This window comes from Oratosquilla oratoria, chromosome 41, assembly GCF_046742065.1.
Source record: "Oratosquilla oratoria isolate Oo_2021 chromosome 41, ASM4674206v1, whole genome shotgun sequence".
Taxonomy (NCBI): Eukaryota; Metazoa; Arthropoda; class Malacostraca; order Stomatopoda; family Squillidae; genus Oratosquilla; species Oratosquilla oratoria.
The window spans coordinates 41155996-41180839 of NC_134817.1; positions in this window are offsets into that span (position 1 = coordinate 41155996).

A 24844-nucleotide genomic window follows, 5' to 3' on the forward strand; every position below is an offset into this window, starting at 1 on the left:
CGTCCTAGCCTCCTGATAGGGGGGAATGTGTGACGTTAAACCATATCATCATCATTATCATCATATATACCGGCACACACACACACACACACATATGTATAATATATTTATATATATATATATATATATATATATATATATATATATATATGTTTCTAGGGCACAGGTTCTCAAGGAGACAATTTTGGTTAAAATCAACCGCGCAAATAGATTTAACTATCTTAAGTTATATTTTCTTGAGTTTAAGGAAGGACTTCCTATCAACCTCATTCAATTTATGAACGAAATCATCCATGATGAACGGAAAAGGAAAAGCGCGGGAGAATGCCGATAAATACTATTAAAAGTGTAACAGCATGTAAAAACTGTTGACAACGACACCAAAAACTCGGAGTTTTTTCACCTCACCAAGAGGCTTCTTCATGGCGAGTGGACTTCATTTGCTGTAGAGGGGATGTACTATTCTTGGAGGGCTAGTGGTGAGTGGAGAAGATGGCTAAGCGGAGGCCTAGTGGGCCTACGGCTCAGCCGACTCGGTCCGGGTGGAATGCTGGGCTCTGATTGACCCGGGGGGATACTTCTTCAGATTCAAAGCCCAAACTCCTAGGATTACTACGGTAAACATGGCAAGAAATCCCTCAAGATGATATTCGTGAACTAATCACAAGCATGACTAGAAGGGTCCTTGCATTGAAAAAAGCATAGGGGATGACAACCAAGTATTAGTTATTCACATTGTGACCATTTATAAGTACTTTAATTGTATCAATTTCTTGGTTAATAAATTAAACTATTTTTCTTGGTGTCTATTCAATTCTGTCATGTCTGTGTATATATACAAGGTATATATATATATATATATATATATATATATATATATATATATATGTACATATATATACATATATACAAATATACAAATATATATACATATATATGTATATATGTATACATATATATGCATATACAGTATATATATATATTTATATGTATATATACATATATACATATATATATATATATATATATATATATATATATATATAACAAAGTTATGTCGTAGCACATTTGTAAAATAATAGTGATGACCCACTTTCGGAGAAGAATAAGCGAAGATATAGAGATCTGTATATTTCGATCACTTACTATGATCCTCTTCAGTAGATATGAATTACAGAGTAAAGAACAGTGTTTATTTATACTAAAACAGTGAGGTAAGCTAGAAGGGACGGGGGTTCAGGTCACAAGAACTCTGTTAAATACGGGCAGGAAAATTCCGCGGTATTTCAGCACGTCGCCAACAAAAACCACCGGATAAATTGGGACGATGCTGAAATAATTTACAAATCCAAATGTAGTTTCAGAAGAAAGATGGTAGAATCCTCCCTAATAAACAATTTTCCAAATTATAACATATCCTATGGTCAATGGTCACCAGATTGTATTTCCTCTTTTGCTATAAATATAATGTTATCATCTACACTAACGGTGGACAAAAGACACCAAGGTCCACACAACGCCGGGCACGTGACCTGAGCCACCAAGATCCACACATGCACGCCGGACTAGTGACCTGAGCCCCCGTCCCTTCTAGCTTACCTCACTGTTTTAGTATAAATACACACTATTCTCTACTCTGTAATTCATATCTGCTGAAGAGGATCACAGTAAGTGATCGAAATATACAGATCTCTATATCTTCGCTTATTCTTCTCCGAAAGTGGGTCATCAGTATTATATGTGTGTATATATATATATATATATATATATATATATATACATATATGTATACATATATATGCATATATATATACATTTATAATATATATACATATATATTATATGTATACGTATATATGTATATAAATATATCATATATATATATTTATATATATATATATATATATATATATATATGGGGGGGTATCAATTAATCAGTTAAATCACCCATCCCAAGTCCACATCTGAACAAAGGCTCTTTTATGGCATTGCATGATTCACACGACCGTACCAACTTCTGCCACGTCACTCCTGCGAGCTTTTCTATCTCGTCTCTACACCTTCTGTTTGGTCTCCTTCTTGTGCGCTTCCAATCTCGCGGCGTCCACTTAGTAACACACTTGCTTCGTCGCTTATCAGTCGTTCGCTCTAACGTACTTGCTCAATTCCACTTCCTCCCTTTTACCGCCTCCACAATATCTTTCACTCGAGTCTGCTTTCACCCAACTTACTCTCTTTTGGTCTCTCAGCGTTATTCCCATCATTGATCTCTCCATTCTCCTACGTACATTGTTTAGCTTTGTCTTCATCGCCTTCGTCAGTTACCAAGTCTTACACCTGTAGATGACAAAACCCCTATCTCTATCTCTATATATTTCTTCAACTCTATCTCTATTTCTATCTCTACCTCTGTCTCCATCTCCTTTAAAGCTGCTTACTACCCGTACCTGATAAAATGCTTCCAAATAAGTGTCGTATTTTTAGATTATATATTGCCCATAGGCATAGGAATTTTTTTATATTTTGCCTTTGACACAGGGTACACAATATAATATAGTTTTACATTTCAGGGTATACGTTGATCTAACATTGTAAGAAAATATACTCTGATGCCTTTGCTCTTCCCGAAGCCTTGTATTGGTTACGAAAAAATATATTTTTTAACGCCATGATGAAACGGCTTTGAACAATTTTACTGTGTTCTTGGATTGATCCTCTGCTCGTTGATTACTATCCTCTGCAATGGTAGTTTATATGGAAAAGTGTTCCTTGGAAGGGTAACTCACTGCAAGTGGTGTCTCGAAGGAACGATATCTTACTCACATTGAGAGTGAATAAAATCTTTTAGAGTTTAAAGTACAGTAATTGAATGTGTTTAGTATATCAACATACCCCAAGGGTTAACCGGTTTGTTATGATGATAAGATAAGCAGAAATATTACCTAATTTCTTGCTAGAATTAAATTCTATGACCACGTTCCATCATTACAGCAGTTAACTAAAACTATCTTAACTGATTTCGTTACAGTAACGTTAAAAATACTGAATGACATCACACTGGATAAAATCTATACGATTAAGGTATAGATTTTACCTTATTTTAAGCGTAAGAGCTTCCTTCTTTCCAAGTACTCAACCCTTCAATTCAGGCTTTCGAATGCGGTCTACTTCTGAATATTGCCTTGTAGCCTATCCTACCCTAACAACTGCAGTACTTTGTCACTTGCTACCAGCAAATTGCTTCTCTTTCTTCACTGTTATTGTCCCAAGCTCCGATGTATAAAACATGTGTGACACTGTTTGAACAAAATTATAGCTATGCAATAACATAGACAATAACACACACACACACACACACACACACACACACACACACACACACACACACACACACACACACACACACACACACACACACACACACACACACACACACACACACACACACACACACACACACACACACACACACACACACACACACACACACACACACACACACATACACACACACACACACACACATATATATATATATATATATATATATATATATATATGTATATATATATAAATATTTATATATACATATATATGTATATATATATATATATATATATATATATATATATTGCAGTATTTCACAAATGACACGTAAACATAATTTGCAGAACTACGTTTCTTATTTACCAGTGTTTTTCTATATATGTATATATATATATATATATATATATATATATATATATATCTATATCTATATATATCTATATATATACATATATATATATATATATATATATATATATATTTTGGTAGGAGGCCATGTTGTATACATGATTTCAAGAAATCTACAGCGACAACTTGTTGCACGAGAGAAATTAAAGCTCCAATATAAACTCAACAACGCCATTGTCGCTCTAGATTTCTTGAAATCATATATATATATATATATATCTAATATACATATATATATATATATATGTATATACATATATATATACATATATATATATATATATATATATATTGCAGTATTTCACAAATGACACATGAATATAATTTGCAGAACTACGTTTCTTATTTACCAGTGTTTATATATATATATATATATATATATATATATATATATGTGTGTGTGTATATATGTATATATATATATATATATATATATATATATATATTACAGGTGAAAAATGTAATCACACATTTGTCAATCACGTAGAAACCACTGTTGGAGTAGAAAAGACTGAAACGGGGAATCTATATATTTCGATTGCAAACTGCAATCCTCTTCAGTAGACAATAACACTGGAAGGGATTTGAATACTAGGATGATTGAACATAAACGTTCCATTAAATATGGACAAGAGAGCTCAGCTGTGTTCCAACATGTTAAGCAATTTAAACATTGTTTAGATTGGGACAAATCTGAGCTTATTTATAAATCCAGATGTGAGTTCAGGAGAAAAATGGTAGAATCTACTATCATTGAATATCAGCCCAACATGAATATTTCAAAGGGGCAATGGCCCCCGGACATAATGTCCGGACTCTTCATCACCAACCTATTGAAAACTCATTTGCCTCCTGACCTCACATACGGAGTGAGCCGAGGGTAGAGACCTCTTCCCATGTTCCCCTTTCTTTTGTTAAGGGTACTACTTAAGCAGCACGCTCTCTCTTAATTATATCTACTGAAGAGGATTGCAGTTTGCAATCGAAATATATAGATTCCCCGTTTCCAGTCTTTTCTACTCCAACAGTGGTTTCTACGTGATTGACAAATGTGTGGTTACATTTTTCACCTGTAACATTACTACCACGATGAAGGCATTCTCTTCACTCAAGCTACTTTTCCACCGCTACCCTGTGCTCAAGTCACCTTACAGACAATTTGAATCAGCGTTGATCATCAGCAGGAAAAAGAAGAACCAAAAACTTTTTCTAAGTGAGTGCTTAGCGGAACAAGTGTGACCAAAATCGTTTGGTTTTCACAAGCATAAACAATTAGGGTACAGTTTTCCGTCCTACATTAGTGATTTCCTTCTGGAGCGAATTCAACTGACGTCCCTGGACATAGAGGATGCACATCTACGTTCACTCACGGCTTCTAGGAATCTTTTGCTCCTTTGCCCTTATGAAGGAGTGTTCCGGTTCCTTCAAAAATGTGCCCACCAACAAGCCAATGATATCAGTGTACATCATAAAGGTATTTTGAACAAAAACTTATTAGGCTTTGTAATAACAGTGTATGGTCAAAGTATGCCATTTTAGACAATGTTGTTAATCTTTCGAGTGTTGTTTTCACAAAATCACAACTAGAAGTCTTAGGCCTTGGTTTGAATTTTGCCCTCAAACCAGAGAAGCATCATGCTATGGACTTTCTCGTAGGTTTTGTTAAGTTCCTAGCTAATAATAACTATGACAGAAATTTATTGTTTAAAAGGGGCTCTTTTGCAAGGCATTGCAGATTGTTTTGATAAAAGAAATGGACTTCCCATTAGTTATCAAAATAGTTTGGAAGCCATCAGGAGCATGGATAACATCATTATTACGAAGGCAGACAAGGGTAGTAAAATAGTTATTCTTGACCATGACAGTTACGTAGATAAAGCCATGGCCCTTCTAAATGACACGGATACTTATGAGCAACTTAGTAAAAATCCACTTAAAAACATGTCTGCCACTTTCAACAAAGAAGTTCGTAACATCACCAAAGACGAGGTATTGAAACTCAAAGTGGTTAATCCCAAGTTGCCTTATTTCTATGGCCTTCCAAAATTGCATAAAACTGATATTCCCCTCAGACCTATTATCTCCAACCGGGGATCTTGTACCAGCAAGCTTTCTAAATGGTTAGCAAACCTTTTATCCCCGTTTGTTGGTACTTTCTCCGATTCTCATTTAAAACACTCAGAGGATTTCATCACAAAATTAAAAAAAGTGAAATTTTCTAGTAGAAAAATGCTTAGCCTGGATGTAATTTCTTTTTTCACACATGTCTGTATTGATGATGTTCTATCCTTCCTGAAAACCAACCTACAACCATTTCAGGACAAATTCCCACTCCCCGTTACAAAAATCATTGCGCTTATTCGCCTGTGTGTCACATCAATTTTTTTTCCTTTCAGAATTCTTTTTTCAGACAAAAATTTGGTTGTAGCATGGGTTCAAATCTCTCTCCTGTACTGGCCAATCTGTACATGGAATACTTTGAGTCTGTTCTTCTGCCTACCATTAAACCCGCAGACATGGTTTGGTTTAGATACGTAGATGACATTTTCACTCTTTGGGATGAAAATTGGGGTTCATTCGATAACTTCTTTGCTAATTTAAATTCGTTAGCCTCCAACATTAAGTTTAAAGTTGAATGGGAAGAACAAGGTAAGCTACCCTTTTTAGATGTTCTCATTGTTCGTGACGGAGACAAGCTTGCTTTTACCGTCTATAGAAAAGAAACCCATTCTGGTAGTTATCTTCATTTTTTCAGCAGTCACCCAGACAAAGTAAAAAGTAGCGTCCCTTCGGGATTATTCCTTCGAGCTCTTAGAATTTGCAGCCCCCAGTTTCTTGAAAGAGAATTAAGCATTATAAAATCTCAACTTGGTAATTTAGCTTACCCGGATTGGTTCTTGGTCAAAGCCCTCAGCCGAGCGAGATCCAATTTTTTCAAAACCACCCCCACTTCCTCTAATTTTTCATTGGGTAAGAGCTCTTTAATCGTTCCCTTTTCTGAATCATTCATTCCCTCGACCAAGTTTCTTCCCAAAGACAAATTAAATTTGATTAATTGTTACCCTAACACCATTGATAAAAAGGTGGTAAATGTCCACCAAAGGTTCAAAGAAGAGCAGAGCCAAGGGGTATATTCGATTCCATGTAAAAGTTGTGACTTAGTTTACATCGGACAGACTAGAAGGGATTTGAATACTAGGATGATTGAACATAAACGTTCCATTAAATATGGACAAGATAGCTCAGCTGTGTTCCAACATGTTAAGCAATTTAAACATTGTTTAGATTGGGACAAAGCTGAACTTATTTATAAATCCAGATGTGAGTTCAGGAGAAAAATGGTAGAATCTACTATCATTGAATATCAGCCCAACATGAATATTTCAAAGGGGCAATGGTCCCCGGACATAATGTCCGGACTCTTCATCACCAACCTATTGAAAACTCATTTGCCTCCTGACCTCACATACGGAGTGAACCGAGGGTAGAGACCTCTTCCCATGTTCCCCTTTCTTTTGTTAAGGGTGCTACTTAAGCAGCACGCTCTCTCTTAATTATATCTACTGAAGAGGATTGCAGATTGCAATCGAAATATATAGATTCCCCGTTTCGTCTTTTCTACTCCAACAGTGGTTTCTACGTGATATATATATATATATATATATATATATATATATATATATATATATATATATATGCTTACATATATACCTTCGCAGACGAACCAGCATATATGTATTAATGCGACCGTATATATATATATATATATATATATATATATATATATAATGTATGTATATATATGAATATATATGTATATGTATATGTATATATATACATGTTTATATATAAATATATATATGTATATATATATACATATATATATATATATATGTGTGTGTGTGTGTGTGTGTGTGTGTGTGTGTGTGTGTGTGTGTGTGTGTGTGTGTGTGTGTGTGTGTGTGTGTGTGTGTTTGTGTGTGTGTGTGTGTGTGTGTGTATGTGCGTATACACACACACACGAACCAGCACTTATGTATGAATACAACCGTGTGTATATATGTATATATATATATATATATACATAAATACATATATATATATATATATATATATATATATATATATTCGTATATTTAGGCGCCATACGGATTGCCTGAAGAAAGGAGGTACGGTATAAGTGGACTGGCTGGTGCGATTGTTTAATTTGTGTCTAAGGGAGGGCAGAGTGCCAGAGGACTGATGGAATGCCTGTATAGTTTCGCTTTACAAGGGAAAAGGAAACAAATGTAAGTGTAGAAATTTTCGAATAATCTGTTTGTTGAGTGTGTTTGGGAAGGCTTATAGGAAGATTTTGATTGAGAGGATTATGGAGGGAATAAATGGAGTAATTGGTGAGGAACAGTTTGAGTTTAGAGATGATAGAGATTGCGTGGATCACAATTTTGCGGTAAGACAGATATGTGAGAAAGTTTTGAGGAAAGGTAAGGATGTTTTTTTGGGCCTTTATGGATTTGGAAAGGGCTTATGACAGGGTAGGGAAGGTTTGTAGGAGGTTTTGTAGATATACGAGATTGGGGGAAAGCTGTTAAGGGCAACCAAGAGTTTTTACTGTAGTGGTAGATCCTGTGTTAACATGGGAAAAGGAGAGAGCGAGTAGTCTGAGTTAAAGTTGGGATTATATTAGGGCTGTGTCATGTCTTCATGGTTGTTCAATGTATACATGGGCGGGGTGGTGCGGAAGGTACTGGAGATTGCTGAAATAAAGGGGGTGGAAAAGAGAAGATTGAGCCAGTTGTTGTTTGCTGACGACACTCCGCTTATGACAGGATCAGAAGAGGGGTGGTGTGGCATAGGGTGGTTATAACGAATGATATTTTGACGCAGCCCGAAGGCATTTCTTCCCGATTAAGTGAAGCGGCCTTGCTGTGGGTGTACTGTGTCTAGCTGCATTACGTTTGACCCAGGGCAGTTGGTGGATGCATGGATGGCCCGTCATCCATGAGGAGCTGAGATAAGAGAGGTAGAAAGGGTGGCGGAGGGGATTGAAATGGGTGGAATAGATACGTGCCTCTGATTTAGCTACCTCCCGTATAGGGGGAAAAAGCTCTTGGTATATGAATAGATAGGTAAGATTAGGTTGGGCTAGGTTAGGTTAGGTTAGGTTAGGCTAGGTTAGGTTAGGTTAGGTTAGGTTAGGTTAGGTAGGTTAGGTAGGTTAGGTTAGGTTAGGTTAGGTTAGGTTAGGTTAGGTTAGGTTAGGTTAGGTTAGGTTAGGTTAGGTTAGGTTAGGTTAGGTTAGGTTAGGTTAGGTTCGGTTAGGTTAGGTTAGGTTAGGTTAGGTTAGGTTAGGTTAGGTTAGGTTAGGTTAGGCTGTGTTAGGTTAGGTTAGGTTAGGTTAGGTTAGGTTAGGTTAGGTTAGGTTAGGTTAGGTTAGGTTAGGTTAGGTTAGGTTAGGTTAGGTTAGGTTTGGTTAGGTTAGGTTAGGTTAGGTTAGGTTAGGTTAGGTTAGTTAGGTTAGGTTAGGTTAGGTTAGGTTAGGTTAGGTTAGGTTGTGTTATGTTAGGTTAGGTTAGGTTTGTTAAGTTAGGCTAGGTTAGGCTAGGTTAGGTTAGGTTAAGTTAGGTTAGGTTAGGTTAGGTTAGGATAGGTTAGGATAGGTTAGGTTAGGTTAGGCTAGGTTTGGTTATGTTAGGTTAAGTTAGGTTAGGTTAGGTTAGGGTAGGTAGGTTAGGTTAGGTTAGGTTAGGTTAGGGTAGGTTAGGTTAGTTTAGCTATAGCATCTGTTGTTGGACACAAAATAACAAATGCGCTAAAAAAATATAAATAAAAAAAGATCTCCAGACAGTACAGGTAACCACAATTACGAAACTCTACATCATATCACCTTTTTATATTATTTCATTCAGGCAAAAACAAGAAAGAATAAAAAGGTTCTGAAGGAATCATGCTCGCAATGTCCCGAAGCAATGTATATCCTAGAAAAATTTAAAACGTCGTGTGATTACAACTGTCTATTTATCTCGGATATTTTTAACTTTACTGGATGAGCAAGTAACTCGGATACTACCACGGCCAATATTTGTATATAGGTATAGGGTTATGCATGTATGAATATATAGATATAGTTCCAAGTACAGGAACAGTCACATCTCCACAAATATTATATTACATAGACACTTTTCCATGCATACATACATACATACATACATACATACATACATACATACATACATACATACATACATACATACATACATACATACATACATACATACATACATACATACATACATACATACATACATACATACATACATACATACATACATACATACATACATACATACATACATACATACATACATACATACATACATACATACATGCATACATATATACATAAATGCATGCATACATACATACATACATACATACATACATACATACATACATACATACATACATACACACATACACACATACGTACAAAGGATTATAAAGGCGGAGCATGCCGACAGGAGACCTTTTGGTCCATATCTAGGTCGGATGCGAAAAAAATCATAATAATAATGAATTAATAAATAAAAACTATAGTAATGTAGATAACAAATAAAATGCATACACAAATGCATAGGTATAGTTGAATAATAAACAAACACAGGTAAATGGTTAATAATAATAAATTGACATATAACTAATAATAAATGAGAGTCAAACAGACAAATGATAACAAAACAAAAACAAATAATACAAAATGAATTACAATCATTAAAGCATCTTGCTTAAGTGTTTATCTAAATGATTCTTAAAGCTTCGAACTGAACTACATTGCACTACCTGTGCAGGAAGTTTATTCCATTCATTAACTACACGGTTGGCGAAGTTGTTTCTACCCACTTCCAAATTGAATCTATTACCGGACAGTTTGAGACCATTGTTTCTTGTCTGATTCTCAAATAGTGTGAAAAAAAATCACTTTTGATGTTGTCAATTCCTTTTAGAATTTAAAACAACTCTGTTTTCGATCATTCAACCAGTTACTAGCCCAACTTAATAGGCTACCATTTATTCCGTACGAAGCTAATTTAGTAAGTAGTCTTTCATGGGGGACGGTATCAAAAGCTTTTGCAAAATCTAGATATATTAAATCTATATTGTTTCTTTTGTCATAATTCGAGATAACTGTGCTATAGAATTCGAGTAAGTTAGTCAAGTTAGTTACTTTCTAAATGATGTTTGATAGCATCTCTGATGATAGTTTCCATTATTTTCCCTACGGTTAAAGTCAAACTTATAGGCCTATAGTTATTTGGTTTCTTTTTGTCACCTTTTTTTGAATATGGGAGTAACGTTAGCTAGCTTCCATTCTCTTGGGACATCTCCGGATGTGATAGATTTCTTTAAAGTAATTTCTAATGGAACAACATACATACATACATACATACATACATACATACATACATACATACATACATACATACATACATACATACATACATACATACATGCATGCATGCATACATACATACATACATACATACATACATACATACATACATACATACATACATACATACATACATACATACATACATACATACATACATACATAGTTTCTGCAACAGGGATTTATTGATAATGGGTGATTTCAATTCTACTGACATTGATTGGATGACCCTTGAACATGGCCATTTAGGTAGTCGCTTGATTCATTTTCTTGGTGACAATTACTTAATTCAGCATGTAAAAGAGCCCACAAGTTAAGGAAACTTACTCGATCTATTGATCACTAGCTGCGAAAGCATGTTAACTGATGAAGAAGTCGGTGAAACTGTTGCAAATAGCGATCACAACTTAGTTAGATTCAAACTTCTAATTTTTTTTAGAATAGATACTTGTGTTTCTAAAACACCCGATTTCAGTAAAGCTCAGTTCATAGAACTACGTCAGTAGCTTCAGCTTACAGATTGGAAGGCAAAATTAAGTGAAAGACCTGTAGGTCAGATGTGGGAAATATTTCAAAATACGCTCACTAAGATGATTCATATTTATATTCCTTTTAAGGACAGACGTCCCCCAAATCAGGCTCGCCCAAAGTGGCTCGACAAAGAAACTGAACAAAGTATTGCTAAAAAGAGACAGGCTAATAAGAAATACAAGTGCTCGGGTGCATCTAATGATTATGAAAGTTATGTATCAATGCAGAGATATTTAAAAAAGACAATAAAAAAAAAACGACAATACGAAATGAATATCGCTGATAAATCCAAAGAGAATCCCAAAGAATTCTATAGTTACATTAGAGATAAAAAGGCTGTTAGGAATCACATTGGTCCACTATTATCTGCTGACGGTCAACTTGAATATTCAAATGAAGAAATGTGTAATATTTTGAACAATTATTTTAGCTCGCTATTCGTAAACGAAACACCTCAAATTGAACTCCAAACTGAAACATTTGAAAAGTCTAGGGTAAACTTACTCACTACGGTAAATATAACAAAAGAAAAAATTAAAAGGTGTATAGACAAACTCAAAATTAATAAAACACTAGGGCCTGACGGTTGGCATACAAGAATCTTAAAGGAAATGAAAAATTAGATTGTTGTTCCATTAGAAATTATTTTAAAGAAATCCATCATATCCGGAGATGTCCCAAGAGAATGGATGGTAGCTAACTTTACTCTCATATTCAAAAAAGGTGACAAAAAGAAACCAAAATTACTATAGGTCTATAAGTCTGACTTCAATCGTAGGAAAAATAATGGAAAATATCATCAGAGATGCTATCGAACATCATTTAGACAGTAACCGTTTGATGAATGATAGCCAGCATGGATTCAGACGGAAACGTTCTTGAGTGGCTAACTTACTCGATTTCTACAACACAGTTATCTCAAATTATGACAAAAGAAACAATATAGATTTAATATATCTAGACATTGCAAAATCTTTTGATACCGTCCCCTACGAAAGACTACTTACTAAATTAGCTTCACACGGAATAAGTGGACTAGTAATTGGTTGAATGATCAAAATAGAGAGTTGTTTTAAATGGAAAAACTTCTAGATGAAAAAAATGTTACAAGTGGAGTTCCTCAGGGTTGCGTCCTTGGGCCACTTCTATTCTTCTTCTTCTTCTTCTTCTTCTTCTTCTTCTTCTTCTTCTTCTTCTTCTTCTTCTTCTTCTTCTTCTTCTTCTTCTTCTTCTTCTTCTTCTTCTTCTTCTTCTTCTTCTTCTTCTTCTTCTTTTTCTTCTTCTTCTTCTTCTTCTTCTTCTTCTTCTTCTTCTTCTTCTTCTTCTTCTTCTTCTTCTTCTTCTTCTTTTACTACTTCTTCTTCTTCTTCTTCTTCTTCTTCTTCTTCTTCTTCTTCTTCTTCTTCTTCTTCATCTTCTTCTTTTTCTTCTTCTTCTTCTTCTTCTTTTTCTACTTCTTCTTCTTCTTCTTCTTCTTCTTCTTCTTCTTCTTCTTCTTTTCTTCTTCTTCTTCTTCTTCTTCTTCTTCTTCTTCTTCTTCTTCTTCTTCTTCTTCTTCTTCTTCTTCTTCTTCTTCTTCTTCTTCTTCTTCTTCTTCTTTTCTTCTTCTTCTTCTTCTTCTTCTTCTTCTTCTTCTTCTTCTTCTTCTTCTTCTTCTTCCTCTTCATCTTCGCTTTCTTTTTTTCCTTTTCCTCTTCTTCCTCTTCTTCTTCTTCTTCTTCTTCCTCTTCTTCTTCTTCTTCTTCTTCTTCTTCTTCTTCGCTTTTTTCTTCGCGTTAATCTTCTTCTTCTTCTTCTTCTTCTTCTTCTTCTTCTTCTTCTTCTTCTTCTTCTTCTTAGTCGTCGCGTTCTACGCGTTCTTCTTCGCGTTCTACGCGTTCTTCTTCGCGTTCTTCGCGTTCTTCTTCGCGTTCTTCTTCTTCTTTTCTTCCTCATACTTCTCATACATGCTTCTTGTGGAAATATGCATGGAATGTTTAAAAATATATACAATAAGATAAATACATTTTATCTTTATTTATTTTATATGACCTAAAATTTTCCTTCAAATACAATGAACTTAGTATCTATAGTTTGAGTAACAATGTCATTGCAATAATACTTATACTGATTTAAGAAAGCTGAGTCCACTTTACTGTATCACGGGTGTACACTTTATGAGCGTAATGAGTACATTGTGCTGAATTGTATGGCTTACAAAGGATTACAAAGGCGGAGCATGCCAACAGGAGACCTTGTGGTCCATAACTAGGTCGGATGCGAAAAAAAAAAATAATGATAGATAAATAAATAAATAGATAAATAAATAAATAAATAAATAAATAAATAAATAAATAAATAAATAAATAAATAAATAAATAAATAAATAAATAAATAAATAAATAAATAATATATATAGATAAATAAATAAATAAATAAAAACATGAATAAATAAATAAATAAATAGATAAATAAGTCAATGAATTAGTAAATAAATCAATAGATAAATAAATAAGTATAAATAGATAAAACAAATAAATAAGTAAAGAAATAAATAAATAAATAAATAAATGAATAGATAAATAAACAAATAAATAAAGAAGCAAACAAATAAATAAATGAATAAATAAATAAATAGATAGATATATAAATAAACAAATAAATAAATACAGTAAGTAAATAAATAAATAAATAAATATACAAATAAATAAACAAATAAAATATAATAATGTAGATAAGAATAGATAAAATAAATAAACAAAGGCATAGTTACAGTTAAATAATAAATAAATAGGTAAGTAGTAAATTATAATAATAGACATGTAACTAATAATAAATGTGCATCAAGCAAATAACAATAAACAAACAGACAAATGATAACAAAATGAATAAACAAATAATATAAAATTAATGAGTCATTACATCATATTGCTTAGGTGTTTATCTTAATGATTCTTAAATCTTTGACCTAAACTACATTTCTCATTTCTCTGCCTTTGCAGGAAGTTTATTCCATTCATTAACTACACGGTTGGCGAAGTTGTTTCTACCCACTTCCAAATTAAATCTATTTCCTGACAGTTTGAGACGCTTGTTTCTTGTCGGATTCTCATTTAGTGTGAAAATGTTGTCACTTTTGATGTTGTTAATTACCCTTACAATCTTAAAAACCTGTATCAAGTCACCTCTGAGTACGCTTTTTTTGGGAAACAGATTCATATGTTTTGGCTAATTTTCGTATGATTTATTTTTGATATTTGAAATCAGTTTTGTGGCTCGCCGTTGTACTTTTTCCAATCTATCAATGTCTTTAATGAGATTCGGTGACCATACGGAAACAGCATATTTCAAATGTGGACGAACTCGATTTATATAGCTTGTTAATGAGATATGAGTTTTGAAGCCAAAATATCGCGAAATCAGTTCTAGAATCTTATTTGCTCTCCTAGAGACTGAAATATAGTGCTTAGATGATTTAAGATCGTTACATTTGTTAACGAATTTCCATACTTACTATTATTTTTACCTATTTTTGTTAAATTGCATTAGCCACTTTTCAGACCATTGTTGTAATTTATCTAAGTCTTCTTGAATATCTAATTGATATATGTGATCATTTGCCATCCCGCACAGTTTTGTATCATCAGCAAATTTGAAGACAATAGATTTAGTCTGTGGTCTATGTCATTTACATATATCATGAATAGAAGTGGCCCAAGAACGGAACTTTGAGGAACTCCACTCGTAACATTTTCCATCTAGAAGTTTTTCCATTTAAAACAACTCTGTTTTCGATCATTCAACCAATTACTAGTCCAACTTAATAGGCTACCACTTATTCCGTGTGAAGCTAACTTAGTAAGTAGTTTTCGTGGGGGACGGTATCAAAAGCTTTTGCAGTCTAGATATATTAAATCTATATTGTTTATTTTGTCCTGATTCGAGATGACTTTGTTGTAGAGTTGGAGTAAGTCACGCAAGAACGTTTCCGTCTGAATCTATGATGGCTATCATTTATCAGTTACTTTCTAAATGATGCACGATAACATCTCTGATGATAGTTTCCATCATTTTTCCTACGATTTCCATACAGTTTTGCATTTCTTAACATGAACATTAGTTACACATATTGTAAATTTATTCAATTTACATAACATTACCGCGAAGAATATGATGAAGCAGGGGGAAAGAAGCTCAGAGGAAGGCACAACTATTGTTAGGCGTGAGAAGCAAAGTAGCATGAGGATATTATTATTATTATTTTTTTTTTACATTACTTACCGTCTGATTAACTTACTATTTGATTGTCTAGGTCTCTCAAATTGTAGACTCGATTACAGCCATGACGTACAGGATATATTTAAGTGTGTGTGCTTGTGTTTGTTTGTGTATGTTTGTGTGTGTGTGTGTGTGTGTGTGTGTGTGTGTGTGTGTGTGTGTGTGTGTGTGTGTGTGTGTGTGTGTGTGTGTGTGTGTGTGTGTGTGTGTGTGTGTGTGTGTGTGTGTGTGTGTGTGTGTGTGTGTGTGTGTGTGTGTGTGTGTGTGTGTGTGTGTGTGTGTGTGTGTGTGTGTGTGTGTGTGTGTGTGTGTTTGTGTGTGTGTGTGAGTGTGTGTGTGTGTGTGTGTGTGTGTGTGTGTGTGTGTGTGTGTGTGTGTGTGTGTGTGTGTGTGTGTGTGTGTGTGTGTGTGTGTGTGTGTGTGTGTGTGTGTGTGTGTGTGTGTGTGTGTGTGTGTGTGTGTGTGTGTGTGTGTGTGTTGAAAAGGAAGCGAGCTAGACGTCATTCTAAAACTGCTATTGATGTATATCAAGGGGTGACGAGAAACTTTCACTGAAAATAGAATAATTACATCTAAAAAGATATAAAGAAACATTTAATTTGCCTAAAGGTTAATGTAAAAGTCCAAAATGAGACTCCTTATGTTCAAGATTCTGTAACTAAAAAGATAATTTAATACAACAGACAAATAGCGTAGACGTTTTTTCATTATTATAATTCCCGATTCTTGAAGACAAAACAGAGAATAATTTGTTGGAATAAAATGAAAAGGTTACTCCGATTTGTGACCATGAAATTCCAAAACGTCAAGAGCAACAAACGTTGAATCATAAGGTTTAAAACTGGAAGCATGTTTAAGAACACTAATAATCGAGACCACGCAAATACTTTACGTTCATGGAAAACACAAATGTTGAAAATTTAGATAAGTTGTAGAAGTCTGAAGAGCAAACTACAATTTGAGAAAATCAACAGTGGTTGAGGGATTTAGAGGCAACGTTTGAAAATATGTTGTCTTTCTAACATATGGTTCATACGTATATATGCATGATACATACACACATACATACATATATCCACCTATACGTACATGAATGCAAATATACATTCATCCGTACATCCATACATGCATATCGTATATACAGCATATGCATATATTAGAAAAAAAATGGCGGGATACCACTGAGACAAATAAGATAAGGAGTTAATTCCTAGCTGGCGATGTCTTCAGATTTTTTTTTCTTTCTTCTTTTTCAGTTTTTAGGATATTTAGGGCGTCATCAAGTTCAACACCTGCCGGTGATATTTATCATTGTTGTCTTTGGGCCTTGTATAGGCGAATTTAATATTAGGATGAAGCGCTTTTGCCCGGTGTTGCTCTTTGTGTTCACATACAAGTGAAGCTGCAATCATTGGTCAATGTTGAGATCGTATCTGGCTACACATTGTTGCAAACTAAGCTGGAAGCTTGGGACGCCACAAGGGCAGATGACGTTAATCCATAATCAAGTCGTAATCTGTTGATTAAGTTGGTGATTAAACCTTTTCATCCCTTTGATATGGTAACGACATCAGAACATTTAATTCCAGATGAAATCAAGCATTTAATTCTTATATATAGGAGTATTACTGTATTCATAGGCTTAAAACAATTCAAATAAGAAACCTCGATACCATGACTTTTTTCAGATCTTGCTCTGACTAAAGCCAGGCTACTTCATTCACCCGATGAAGTGTCACTGCATTGAACGAACTGATGCTTTGCATATGACATGTCTTCATATATCATCATTTTTCACTTCGATCCATAGCTGTTCATCAATGGCCTCAGCATTAATCCTCTTTTTTTCATCAGTATGTAAGGTACAGTTTTGTTTGATAGATGCCATGGCAGGAGATAAATGATGCAATATATATTACAGAAAACTGTTTAACGAGCAAGAACTGCTATCGTTATGTGATATTTTAAATCAATGCGCTGATTGTATAAGACTCAGATATCTGAATGTTGCTCAAACATGCAGATGATTATAATCATAACAGATCTTTATACTGTTCTGAATGCGTCTATCAACCACAACCTGAATGTAAATTTCAAGCTGGATTCATTCCAAATAAAGATAACATGTTTAAGTAATGACAAAAGTGACTTTTTATAGAGATGTAATGAGGAATGAGGAGATATAGAGACGTGTAGATCAGGTATTCGCATTAATACAAATGAAAAGTTTAAGAAGGAAGAAAAGGAAGGAAATGTATATGATCTTCATGGATCTAGTGAAAGCATATGAAAAGGTAGACAAACATATCATGTAAAATACCAAAGAATTATAAAAAGAAAAAATGCTGAGTGCCTTTAAGACCATGTATGATATGGCCCATGTATGAATATGTGTTGAAAGAAAAAGAGTAATGCAAAGTAGAGCTGGAATTGAGATCAGGATAGAGATTCCACCATGATTGTCCAGGATATTCTCAGAAGATTTGAAAGAAATGAGTGGATAAATAAAACAGGATTATTAGTACTGTATAGAAAGACTGTGAAGGGTTTCTTGGATTTTGCAAGCGGGGAGAAAATTTTTTTTTACTTCGAAAGCGAGTTTAAGCCCTATTCTGTCCATCACCAGGCGATTTTATTCAACCGATTAAACGAAAAGAAATATTTGGCAATTTGCCAGTCAGAGATCATCTACGTATGTATAAATGGTTGTGAATATCCATGTATATATGCATGCATGTCAATTAATGTTTTTGTATGTGCACATGTTCGTTGAGTTTTCGCTTTTGCCTGCATGCGTTTGTATACGTTAAGATGTGGTTGTGCTTCTGTATCTAGCAATACTTCGACTACACAGTGAGTACATGCCAAGAAGGTAGTAGAACACTTCACTGGGATTTCGAATAAGGATGCTGAGACGTGGGACAAACCCAACGAGAGACAAGAAGAAGAAAAAATAAGATGAATAGAAGAAAGAACAACAAGGGCCTCACAAAGGACAGTTATATGTCGGCAAACAAAACGAGGGATGAAGAAAGACTCCGAAATTGAGAACAGAAACGCAGTATATGAAAAGAATAAATCAGAGTATGAAGGAGACAGAGAAAGGGAAAGAGAGGAGAGAGAGAGAGAGAGAGAGAGAGAGAGAGAGAGAGAGAGAGAGAGAGATAAAACGAGAAACAGGACAAGAAATAAAGAGAAGGTAAACAAGAAAGAGAGAGAGCAGAGCAAGAGCAAAACGGAGACGCCGGTAGTGGTGTTGGTTGCAGCGGCGGCGGCGATGGCAGTCGCGGTGGCGGCGGCGGTGATTGTGTTGCTGCTGGCTGTGGACGTAGTAGTGGTACCAGTGAAGGTGACAAAGGTGGTGGCGGTGGTAGTAGTGGTAGTGTTTCTGATGGTGGTAGTGGTTCTGTTAGTGGTGTTGATGGAGGCTGTTGATGTTTTTTATGTTGATAGTGGTGTTGGTGATGCTGGCGGTTGTCCTGATGGTGGTTGTGTTGGTGGGGGTGTTGATAGTGGTCGTGGTGGTAGTTATTCTGATAGATATGGAGGTGGTGGTGGCGATGGTGACAGCGGTATCGATGGTAATCATGGTAGAAACAGTGGTTTTGGTGGTGGTGGCGGCGGTGGTGGTGGTGGTAATAGTGGCAGTTAGGAGGAGGTAGTGGTGCCGGTAGTGTTGGTGGTGGTGGTGGCCGTAGTCGTCATGATTATGGTTGTGGTAGTGGTGGTAGTAGTGGTGGTGATTGTGCTTGTGCGTGTGGTGGTGGCCATTACTGCCGCCGTCGTAGTCGTCGTTGTCGTCATCACCGTCGTCGTCGTCATCGTCGTCGTCGTCGTCATCGTCGTCACCGTCATTATCGTCGACGTCATAGTGGCGGTGGTAGTGGTAATGTTAGTTGGGATGGCCACCGTTGTCGTCATCATTACTGTCGTTGTCATTGTGAAGGTGATAGTGATAGTTTTGGTGGTGGTGACAGTGGAGGCAGTGGCGGTGATATTGGAGGCAAAAGAGGTAGCAACAGAGGAGGTGGAGTTGAAGGTGGAGGTGAAGGTGGTAATAGTGATGGTGGTTATGGCGGTAGTGGAGACGGCAGTGGTGGTGACGGCGGTTGCTGTGGTGGACAGCAGCAGTGGGGAGCAACAGTAACGAGGCAGAATGGAAATAAGTGAGAGAAAACGAACAGAACAATAAGGAATTGCAAAGGAAAATTCGAAATACTGTATAGTATATGTTGGTTTGGAAACAAAATGCAGAAACTGCTGTACGTGAAGGAATTGTACAAGTGCCGGGACCCAATTCGTATTGCGTCTCTGGTGAGAGCCTCATGATGAAGGTAAGGATTTTTTTTTTTTTTCAATACGTATTCTCTATTGAAAGTTGGTGCCGTGATCAGCACTTTTTTCGCATTTGTAAAAGGATTATATATATATAACATATATATACACTGAAGGACATCTTTCCCTATATAAGGAGAATACACTGCAAATCATGTAGCGCGTAGCACACATTATTTCGCCCACATGGCTAGACCTGACGCGCCTGTAACAGTGAGACCCTAACCAAATCCAGTGTAATTATGTAATTACGCACCATGGGTGACTTCCCATGCGGTATATACATACATACATATATATATATATATATATATATATATATATATATATATATATATATATATATATATATATATTATATATATATATATATATATATATATATATATATATATATACATCGGCTCCTGGCCGCATTTTATATCAGTTCAGTTTTACTTTACAAATAAAGGAGACGAACTCACCAAACCTCTTTCTCTTCTCACAGTAGCATCGTCCCTACACTGGTGACTGCAGGGACGACCATGGACCCGCCCCCAGTTGCTGCCACCCACACCATTGTTTCAACTCTCCCAACAGCCACTGGAGGACATTATACTAAGCACAGCATACATCGAGATGCTGTCCACCACCCGCCTCCTACCTACAGCCGACGGAATCAGCAGAAGCGTCGACATGTTCTGTTCAGTTCACCCCGTCCTTTTCTGTTTTCCATGCTTATTTTTTTCAGTCTCCTCTCACTAATCTTTTTCATATACCCAAACCATCTCAGTACTCTTTAATCTACCATATCTCGCAGTTATCTTTCCACTCCCGTCCTGTGCCTCACTTTTATATTTTCTGCTCTATCCATCCTTGTAACACCCACCATATTTCTCAAGCACTTCATCTTAAGTACGTTCAGATTCTTCCCTTCTTCCTACTTTAAATTCCAGTCTACTCTCTAAACATTGCTGTGAGCACAATCACGCCTTTATACAAACTTCTCTTTGCATTTCTACCCGCATCTTGAGCAGGGGAAAGAACAACACGAAATAGGAACTCAAGGATCACTAGCTGTGCCACATCCTGCTCAACTACTTCCACATTACGGATGAGAACCTTGTCCTGCAAGGAAAATTGGGACAGGGGAACAGGTAAACCTGGTAAGGTGGTATCATAAGTAGACTCTAAAACATAAAAAACAGCAGATCAAACAGGGTCTTCACGCTGAGCTTTGGCCAGATCCTTCAGAGAGAAGCTGTCAATTACTGTAACAGCAGCAACAGGAATAATACGTAAAAGTGCATCAGCAACATTGTTTGCATGCCCCGGAATATGCTTAAGGGTTGGACTAAATTCCTCAATCGTGAGAAACCATCTGGCTAGGCGACCTGAAAGTTTTTTTTTTCACTTGAAAAGATGAGTGACAGCAGTATGGTCCATGTAGACTGTAACAGTATATCCAACAATGATAACACGAAAACGCTTTAAATCCCACACCACTGTCAGGATCTCCAAATCCAAATGAGTAACAGAGTAACGAGACTCAGGGTTGTTAAGAATGCGACTAGCATATACAGGAAGATGGGGTCTATATCCGTCTACTTGCTGCATAAGTACAGCTCCAATACCTGTACCAGAAGCATCTGTACAAATAGTAAGTGGAAGGCTATAGTCCGGGAATGCCAACACAGGCGCTTCAGTAAATGCAAGCTTCAAGTAATCAAAATTTTCCTGATGAAAATCACGCCACTTAAAGAAAGTTTCCTTCTTGAGGAGACGTGTTAGAGCCGAAGCAATTGAAGCAAAATTCCCAATAAATGCACGATAGTACCCTGCCAGACCAAGGAAGGAACGTACATGCTCAACTAACTTAGGTGTAGGGAAGTCCCTAACCGCATTGACCTTATCGTCAGTAGTGTGAATACCATGTTTGTCTACGACATGACCTAGGAATTGGATGCTGGACCTAAGAAAAGAACACTTGGGGAAATTGAGTTTTAATCCAGCATCAACAAACTGTTGCAAGACCATGGACAATTTAGTGAAGTGACTCTCCAATCCTTGAAAACTAAGATTAAATTATTCAGGTAAACAAAAAGTCCGTTGCCTATTAGGCAATGGATAATAGAGTTAATCAAGCGCTGGCAAGTCAAAGGAGCATTCCGTAACCCCATGGGGCAACGAAGCCATTCATAATGTTCACTGGGAGTAGAGAAGGCCGTGACCTTATAAGACTTCTCCTCCAGGGGTATCTGCCAAAAACCCGCTTTCAAGCCTGAGGTGGTGAACACAGTATTACCAGTGCCAATGGACTGAAGAGGGTCACTTGATACGTGCAAAGGGTAATGGTCTGGAATTGTGACCTTGTTAACTAGCCTATAATCAATAACAGAACGAAAGGACCCATCCTTATTAGGCACCAGGAGGAGTGGTGAGTTCCACTCCGAGTGAGACTCTTATACAATGCCTTCACTTAACATATCAAACAAGGACAGCGCAACAAGCCGACGAGAGTGAGGCAACCTGTAAGAGGGAACGTAAGCAGGACGAGCACCTGGATAAAGATCAATTCTATGAACCACACGATTTGTAAGTCCTAACGGATCACCAGAAAAAGCCAAAGCCTGACGGTGGGTCACTAACAATTCAATGAGACGAGGCGTCTCATCAGGAAAATCAATTTCACCTCTAAATCTTCCAAACTTGGAGGCCAAGTGAGCCGTGTCACTTGCTTGTGGAGACTGTAGCACAGAAGCTGCAATAATAGGTGAATCCTGGAAAGCATCAACGTCAACTATTTCAAAGAAGCCTAAGTGACTGCCAAGAGAGAGGATGATAGGAGCACCCGTGACGTTAGTTACCATAGCTGTGGTAACATGATCCTCTTGAATAGTGGAGAGAGTCCCTTTCAAACCAAGGCGACGAACATGAACAGAATCAGGCTGAGATAAAACGTCAGCACCTGAAATGTGAACCGGAACTCGAACTGCACTTGAAGGTCCAATACGATGCTCTCCTACAACAACAACAGCAGCACAAGAAAGAATAGAAGAGTTGAAGCAAAGAGGTCCTTTCGAAGGCAACTGTACGACCTGATCATGTACAGGGGGGGGGGGTGTCAGTCACAAATGGAAACTAACCTTTCTGTCGCAGGAATAACAAAATTACAGAAAATCACTACACGGCGACAAGGAGGTATATCAATGCCATGTGCTGTAAGAGCATCGATGCCCAAGAGGCAATCACACATAAGAGCAATACCAGATACAACAACGCAAGTGACATGGAAAGCTGTATTATGTGTGGAAAGCCTTAGGGGAATGCGAACAGACCCAAGAATAGGCAAGGGGGGACCTTGTACAGAATGCAAACTATTCCAAAAAGGTGATAAAAGGAGATTGTAAAAATCCCGGAGAGCATAATGAGCCGATTGAGAGGGTTAGGGCGTCGTTACTTACGGCGAAGATCGAGAGTATGGCGGTTTGAATCCCGCCACCGGCAAAGATGAACCAAGGGCATGGTTTATCAAGTTCCACGCTACGAATTCCTATGTAAAGGGCACCGTCCTAGCCTTCTAATGGGAGGAGCTCGTGACGTTAAACCATATCAATCAATGATATCACTTATGAGACTACATTCTGCACCAGTATCTACAGTGACTGAAATAGGTGTATTCTCTGTAAGAAATTGGAAGGTGAATAACTGAGAAGACTTAGCAGCCACAAAGGGGGTGATCTGTGTCCTAACATTACCGGTCAAACCTTTGGGTTGTGAAACGGGCGCCTGTGAAAATGGGACGAAGATTGTCTAGGCTGATGAGAAGTCTCAGTTCTAAGTTTCAAAAACTCGAAACACTGATTAGTCGAGTGTTTACAATGACAATAGATATGACAGTAGCTAAGCTTATCCTGCGGTTCTACTCTAGAGGGATCATGCCTCACGTTAAAAGAAACATCCGATACATTCCTATGGACAGGGGACTGCCTTGACTTGTGCACATGCCGCTTATGACGAAAACATAAATCACTCGAATGACCTGATTTGTTACAATAGGTACACGTGAGTACAGGAGAAGTAAATGTAGACAAAGGGTAGCTGTGAGTGGGAACTGAAGACTGAGGGGATGGAGGAGGAGGACTAGGGACATAGGCATATTGCTGAGTATTGCTAATACAAAAGGAACTAGAAGGCCCCAAAGTTTACATGAAAGCCTTGTTTCGAAAGATAGTAGGGTGTCATCTGTGTTATAGCTGAGAGAAGAGGCAGCTTTCCTCTGAAAAGGCGCTAAGAAAATTACGTATAAACGAAACTCCAAAATAAGGCGGAACCTATATAAAGTGATAGTGCCATGAGCAACCAACTCTGAATGGGAGAGAGAATCTAAGACTTCAACTACAATTTTGATGGGCTGGGCCTGAGCACGCCTATAGTCAAGTGTGCCCAATCTGAATGTGTTGCACACGATTAATATCAACACGTCTGCGTACATACCAGCCAGCACCAGTGCACACAGACGCACGCACACATGAAGTGTTTCGTAGTAGTGAGCCC